This window comes from Anguilla anguilla, chromosome 18 (genome assembly GCF_013347855.1).
Source record: "Anguilla anguilla isolate fAngAng1 chromosome 18, fAngAng1.pri, whole genome shotgun sequence".
NCBI classification, from domain to species: Eukaryota; Metazoa; Chordata; class Actinopteri; order Anguilliformes; family Anguillidae; genus Anguilla; species Anguilla anguilla.
This window is the reverse complement of record NC_049218.1, coordinates 28,665,370-28,672,869: the sequence shown is the minus strand read 5'-3', so window position 1 is coordinate 28,672,869 and position 7,500 is coordinate 28,665,370.

Below are 7,500 nucleotides of genomic sequence, written 5' to 3'. Positions count from 1 at the left end.
AAATGGTATTGAACAAATAATTTTATTGTTTGGGGCTGCAAGGCCTTTTGCTGTGTAGAACACGTTCCTGTCAAAAAATAAGGCAATCTGAATACACAGATTGCAAAACTGAGGCTGAAATAATGCGATCAGTTGAAGCTGAAATCACCACCAGGGGGCAGTAGAGTAAAGGGTCATCCGTGTAGGGAGCTCCACACAGCGAGCGCTGCTGGTCTGTTTACTGCAGGCACATACTCATGCACACACACCTGCATTCAAAGGTCACAGTATTTCACACCGAACATTATTTAGGAGGAATTTTACACATCTCTAAAATCATCTTTAGGCTCATTATATCAAAGTTACAAACGGCAGAGATCTGCCGTCCTTTGCGAAAGGGCCCGGACCACAGCGTGCGGCCCGGGCGCGGCCGAAATGGCCCCGAATAACCGGCCAAAACAGCTCCCGCGCCTCTAAGCTCTGACCTTTTCTTTCAATTATGGGAGGGGGGGAGAGGTGCGAACCTTTCCTTCCTCTCTCCCGCCCCAGGTTCTCTGTTATTTCCAAATTGATTCAGGAGGAGGGGGCGGCCGTGGCTGGGGGGCGCTCCAGCCTCGCCGTGTTCGCCGCTGCATCACCGCATCGCCGTTACCACAGAGCTCAGACGTGCTGCGGAGAAAACACCTGCAAGCCAAGCGCACCACAGGACAAAACGTGACATTTTGAGTCGTGTTTTCAGTATAGACATTTGCGTAGTGTTCCAGACTTGATATTATGAATATATTCAGTGTGTAACTATTTTTTTTTTTTTAATAGTTGTATTGCTGTTTTTCCTTTTTTCTTATGTTTGCTTATCTCCCCAGTCCTAAAACTCCTAAGACTTTTAGTTATTACATAATTATGCAATTCCTTGCCTCATAAAAAATTTCCTTTATAATGTCAATATAACATTTCAAATGAAAGTATCTTTTATTAGAGAAGATTATAGAAGATTATGGGTTAGAAATATAGGTTAGAAAAAGCCTGTATGTCTGATTATGACATTTCTACAGACACAAACATGTCAGCTTGTAAACAGATAGTATCTATTTCTCAAAATGTCTATGAATATGTTCATCTGTGTACTCTCAATCTAAAACTAACTATATTTCTTTCCGCCAGCACAGCTACAGCCTTTACTTAAGATATCAAAGCTCTATCAAGCTTGTGACGGGATCTGATCCGTTCGCTTTTTTATTCATGAGAATTTGGTTTAATAAAGGCATCAATCCATGACTACATGAGGGGTCATTGTTGCCTATACACAGTGTTAACCCTACATTGATGAGGCTAATTCACATTTCCTGGGTTCCGCCCACTTGGGGGTGGGGTCACGAGGCCTCCCACTTGACCTCAGCCCTTCCTCAGGGGTCCCGGGAGGGCGCTGAATGAGAATGTAGCTGTGACATCACATCTATTTACATCACAATGGGAGCTGTGACATCACAATGGATTTACATCACAATGGCAGCATATGCTCCAGCATATTCTACACCACAGAGGTGACAGTGACCATATTTCTCTGAGATGGGTTAAAATATGTTTCACATTAACCTCCTGGACAGCCAGATAATCATTTTCCAGAGTCACAGAAGAGTCCCATCACAAGATTTATTGTGTCGTGCTCAGATGGGAATATGATTGTCTGACTCGATATTTTCACAATTATTTTAATTTGTTGAAAAATGCATTTACAGTGACAAACCAGGTTGGTTTCAATTAAATAGGTTTTTGTTGTAGATTTTAGGTTGTATGTCTTACACTCATTTCAGGAACTGGCAGTGGCAAGCATAAACCATAAAAACAAATTAATGTAAAAAATAAAAATGGCACTTTTCCCCCTCACATTATCAAATGAAACCTTATGAAACAGCAACGCACTGCTTCCTTTTGCTGAAAAGGAGAGAAGGCAGCAAATTTGGCCAACCTGGAGCACAGCAGCACCCGACCGGCTGCTCTCTATTATGGCAAGTGGGTGCCTGCTAATTACTATTCAATAAACTCCCTTTAAATGAACAGCTCAATAGGCAGTAACAGCTGCTGCAAGCATCAGTCCACTGAGTTGTGCATCTTGAATCCTTCATCCTGCCACTCCACTCCGGGCTTCGCAGCGCGAGGACAGACCGGCTGACTGAATGGAACTGACGGTGTCCTGGTGTCACCCACAGTTCAGTCTGCAAACTGGGAATTATTCAGTTCCTGACTCCAAACAGGAACTTAAACCAGTCGCACTTTCATCGTGAGCACTAGACCTGGGTTATTGTTTGGCCGTTTTCAAATACTTTTTTGAAAATTCACAAGTAGTTCTATATTATGTTTAGAAGATAGATTTTACTTGAATTTAACGGAAATGGAATTAGCTTTGAACCTCATATGTAATTGATACATTTTGAAAAAATACCCTTGAATGTATTTTAAATCATATCTGCTATTTGTAGAACAGATGCAGTGCTTTGTAAAAAAAGAAAAGGTATTACTAAAAAGTTAATTTTTAGTGATGATTTGAACATTGAGACAAACAGAAAGTATGCGTGAAGCTTTACCGTATGTTTTTTGTCCGACAGCAAAGCATTATGGGCCTGCCCTGTGCGCTCAGTCATCACGCACGTTTCCCCCGCCACTTCCTGTTTGGCACAGAACTTCCTTTAGTGAAACTGGGCCATGTTTACAGCGCTTGTGATGAGAGCTACTTTAGCACGCAGGCTACATGCTTTCTGTCCGCAGTCACCTGCGCAGGTAAGCACGCTCACCAGGTCACGCAGCAGTCACCTGCGCAGGTATGCACGCTCACCAGGTCACGCAGCAGTCACCTGCGCAGGTACACATGCTCACCAGGTCACGCAGCAGTCACCTGCGCAGGTATGCACGTTCACCAGGTCACGCAGACATCAGAGATCTGATGGATAACCCAGCTGCTGCGTCATGCTAATATTGCGCTCCCTATCCAGTGCACGCGTAAGCACACTGTTCATGCAGGAGAGACAGAGAAGGGTTGTGTTGTAAATACGCAGTGACACAAAGGGTCAGTCCATTAATCCTGGACAGATAGAGCACCCCCCCCCCCCCCCCCCCCCCCCCCCCGGTGCTACCAGCCCTTTAGAATTGAGCTGTGGTATTCACCGCGGTGCTGAAGACTCTGGGGTGATGAAGACTCTGAGGCAGTGAAGACTCTGGGGTGATGAAGACTCTGGGCTGATGAAGACTCTGGGGTGATGAAGACTCTGAGGCGATGAAGACTCTGAGGCAGTGAAGACTCTGGGGTGATGAAGACTCTGGGGTGATGAAGACTCTGGGGTGATGAAGACTCCGGGTGATGAAGATTCTGGGATGATGAAGACTATGGGGTGATGAAGACTCTGGGGTGATGAAGACTCTGGGGGTGATGAAGACTCGGAGGCGGTGAAAGCTGTTCATATCAGAGGTGAAGTGCTGTACTGTCACCACATAAAGCAGCAGGACCTCGCCCCCCTCCAGAGAAGGCCACCCTGTGCCGTGTGTGAGCGAGTCAGGCAAGCAGAGGAGCAGATTCAGTCATTCATCTCATTAAAGGGCTGATGCTTTACATTTGAAGAAAGTGTCCCCTCTTCTCAGATCCAGACAGAAGGTCTTTTTTCTCCATTTAGTGTGTGTGTGTGTGTGTGTGTGTCCTTCTGTCTGTCTGTCTGGCTGCCTGTCTGTTTGTCTGTCTGTCGGTTTTTGTGGGGTGGGAGGGTTAAAATTTATCAAGGTTTTTGTATAATAAATTTGACATTCAAAGAGCGAAATAATTAATATTAATATCACATCAAAGCAAGAGAGACATTTTCCTGAAAACTGTTTATGTGAATCCAGCATTTCTGTTCTAAATTCTAAATGCTTGTAAGTTGAAGTTTAGGACAACCAGGGCACAGACTATTGAAACCAGACACACAGACAACTGAGGTCAGGGCACAGACCGCTCAGTGCAGGACACAAACCACTGAGGTCAGGGCACAGACCGCTCAGTGCAGGACACAGACCACTGAGTGCAGGACACAGACCACTGACTGCAGGACACAGACCACTGAGTGCAGGACACAGACCGCTCAGTGCAGGACACAGACTACTGACTGCAGGACACAGACCACTGAGTGCAGGACAAGACCGCTCAGTGCAGGACAGACCACTGAGTGCAGGACACAGAACACTGAGTGCAGGACACAGACCCCTGAGTGCAGGGCACAGACCACTGAGTGCAGGACACAGACCCCTGAGTGCAGGACACAGACCACTTCCTGCGGGACACAGACCACTGACTACAGGACACAGACCACTGAGTGCAGGACACAGACCACTGAATGCAGGACACAGACCCCTGAGTGCAGGGTATAGACTACTGAGTGCAGGACACAGACCCCTGAGTGCAGGGTATAGACTACTGAGTGCAGGATACAGACTCCTGAGTGCAGGACACAGACCACTGAATGCAGGACACAGACCACTGAGTGCAGGACACAGACCCCTGAGTGCAGGACACAGACCCCTGAGTGCAGGGTATAGACCCCTGAGTGCAGGGTATAGACCCCTGAGTGCAGGGTACAGACTCCTGAGTGCAGGGTATAGACCCCTGAGTGCAAGGTATAGACCCCTGAGTGCAGGACACAGACCACTGAGTGCAGGACACAGACCCCTGAGTGCAGGGCGCAGACCCCTGAGTGCAGGGTATAGACCCCTGAGTGCAGGACACAGACCACTGAATGCAGGACACAGACCCCTGAGTGCAGGACACAGACCACTGAATGCAGGACACAGACCCCTGAGTGCAGGACACAGACCCCTGAATGCAGGACACAGACATCTGAGTGTAGGGTATAGACCCCTGAGTGCAGGGTGCAGACCCCTGAGTGTAGGGTATAGACCCCTGAGTGCAGGGTGCAGACCCCTGAGTGTAGGGTATAGACCCCTGAATGCAGGACACAGACCCCTGAGTGCAGGGTATAGACCCCTGAGTGCAGGGCGCAGGCTATGCTGTCCCCTTGTATGGGCCTGTGAAGGCGAGCTCCTCTCTCCTCCTTAGCCAGAGTGACTGGGCGGCCGCGTTGGACCCCGTCCTGAGGAGCCGGCTTCCGGCGGTGTGTCGTCTCCATATCTCTCTGTCCGCCAGAGCGCATTTCTCAGCCGCAGCCCGAGGACGTCCATAAGCCCTGACATCGTAAACGCGCTGTCAGCTCCGGGAGCGATGATGAGCGCGCTTCTGACTGCGAGCCACTTGTTATCTCCCACCTGTCCTGCGCAGCGGGGTGTTCTGGGCCATGCGTGGGAGGGGGGGAGGGGGAGGGGGGGGGGGGGGGGGGGAGGGGGAGGGGGAGGGTGAGCGATCGTGTAATCTGAGAGAGAAAACAAGGCTCAGACATTACATGACCCAAGCGCGTTACACGATCCAGGCATGCAAGTTTTCATTTGTTACTGAAACCAGCTTTTTACTCCTTGCGTTTTTTTTCCCTCTCTGATGAAGTTTCCAGAAGTTGCATCACGCTCAGTGTTTAAATAAAGAGCACACATTTACTAGGCACTTTAATTAACACACAATTCAGCACAGGAACACCAGCTCGCTTTACAATTAATTTATGTTATTTAATATAAACAGAACATATCCAGAAAAGATGCCTTTATAATCAATGCTGACAAAATTTTCTTACATCACATGTGAAAAAAAGACATTGTAGGCCTCTTGTGAAACTGCAGTGTAGCTAAAAAAATATATGCAATAAATGTAAGTTTTTAAAACTTACGCAATGTTTTAGTTTACTTGAAGCAACTTCTACTGTTAGACAAATAAAGGTTACATTTAGTTAAGTTTGTAACTCAAATTAAGGACGAAGCAGAATGCCATTAGATTCAATGAAGACTGCAGTTGTAATCAAGCCAAATCATGTCATGCAGTCATGCTCAGGATCTCCAGAGACGGGCTGTGGAGGGACCCTAATTGAAACTGAGAGCAGATTGTGTTGTGTGTTCTGAAGAGCAGATTGTGTTGTGTGTTCTGAAGAGCAGATTGTGTTGTGTGTTCTGAAGAGCAGGTTGTGTTTTGTTCTGAAGAGCATATTGTGTTGTGTTCTGAAGAGCAGATTGTGTTGTGTGTTTTTAAGCACAAATTGTGTTGTGTGTTCTGAGGAGCAGATTGTGTTGTTTGTTCTGAAGAGCAGATTGTGTTGTGTGTTCTTAAGCGCAGATTGTGTTGTGTGTTCTTAAGCGCAGATTGTGTTTTGTGTTCTTAAGCACAGATTGTGGTGTGTGCTCTGAAGCGCAGATTTTATTGTGTGTTCTGAGGAGCAGATTGTGTTGTGTGTTTTTAAGCACAGATTGTGTTGTGTGTTCTGAGGAGCAGATTGTGTTGTGTGTTTTTAAGCACAGATTGTGTTGTGTGTTCTGAAGAGCAGATTGTGTTGTGTGTTCTGAAGAGCAGATTGTGTTGTGTTCTGAGGAGCAGATTGTGTTGTGTGTTCTGAGGAGCAGATTGTGTTGTGTGTTTTTAAGCACAAATTGTGTCCTGTGGTCTGAAGAGCAGATTGTGTTGTGTGTTCTGAAGAGCAGATTGTGTTGTGTGTTCTGAAGAGCAGATTGTGGTGTGTTCTGAAGAGCAGATTGTGTTGTGTGTTCTGAGGAGCAGATTGTGTTGTGTGTTTTTAAGCACAAATTGTGTCCTGTGGTCTGAAGAGCAGATTGTGTTGTGTGTTCTGAAGAGCAGATTGTGGTGTGTTCTGAAGAGCAGATTGTGGTGTGTTCTGAAGAGCAGATTGTGTTGTGTGTTCTTAAGCGCAGATTGTGTTGTGTGTTCTGAAGAGCAGATTGTGCTGTGTGTTCTGAGGAGCAGATTGTGTTGTGTGTTTTTAAGCACAAATTGTGTCCTGTGGTCTGAAGAGCAGATTGTGTTGTGTGTTCTGAAGAGCAGATTGTGTTGTGTGTTCTGAAGAGCAGATTGTGGTGTGTTCTGAAGAGCAGATTGTGTTGTGTGTTCTTAAGCGCAGATTGTGTTGTGTGTTCTGAAGAGCAGATTGCGTTGTGTGTTTTTAAGCACAAATTGTGTCCTGTGTTCTGAAGAGTAGATTGTGTTGTGTGTTTTTAAGCGCAGATTGTGTCGTGTGTTCTGAAGAGCAGATTGTGTTGTGTGTTTTTAAGCGCAGATTGTGTTGTGTGTTCTAAAGCGCAGATTGTGTTGTGTTCTGAGGAGCATTGGCGGGGGGGTTCAGAGCTGCTTGGGGAAGGGCAGGCCGCTCTCTGAATGCAGCCTGAAATAAACGGGACTGAGAGACGGTGAAACGGGATCCCGTCAGACCGCGAGAGCTGTGCCGGGATGGGGGCGGATCCCTGAGCCGCGTTTAGGGGCTGCGGGTGTGTGACAGAGCATGCGGCCCCGCCGGGCCATGCACCGCTGTTAAATGCATCGGGGGGGGGGGGGGGGGGGGGGGGGGGGGGGGGGGGGGGGGGGGGGGGGGGGGGGGGGGGGGGGGGGGGGGGGGCGGA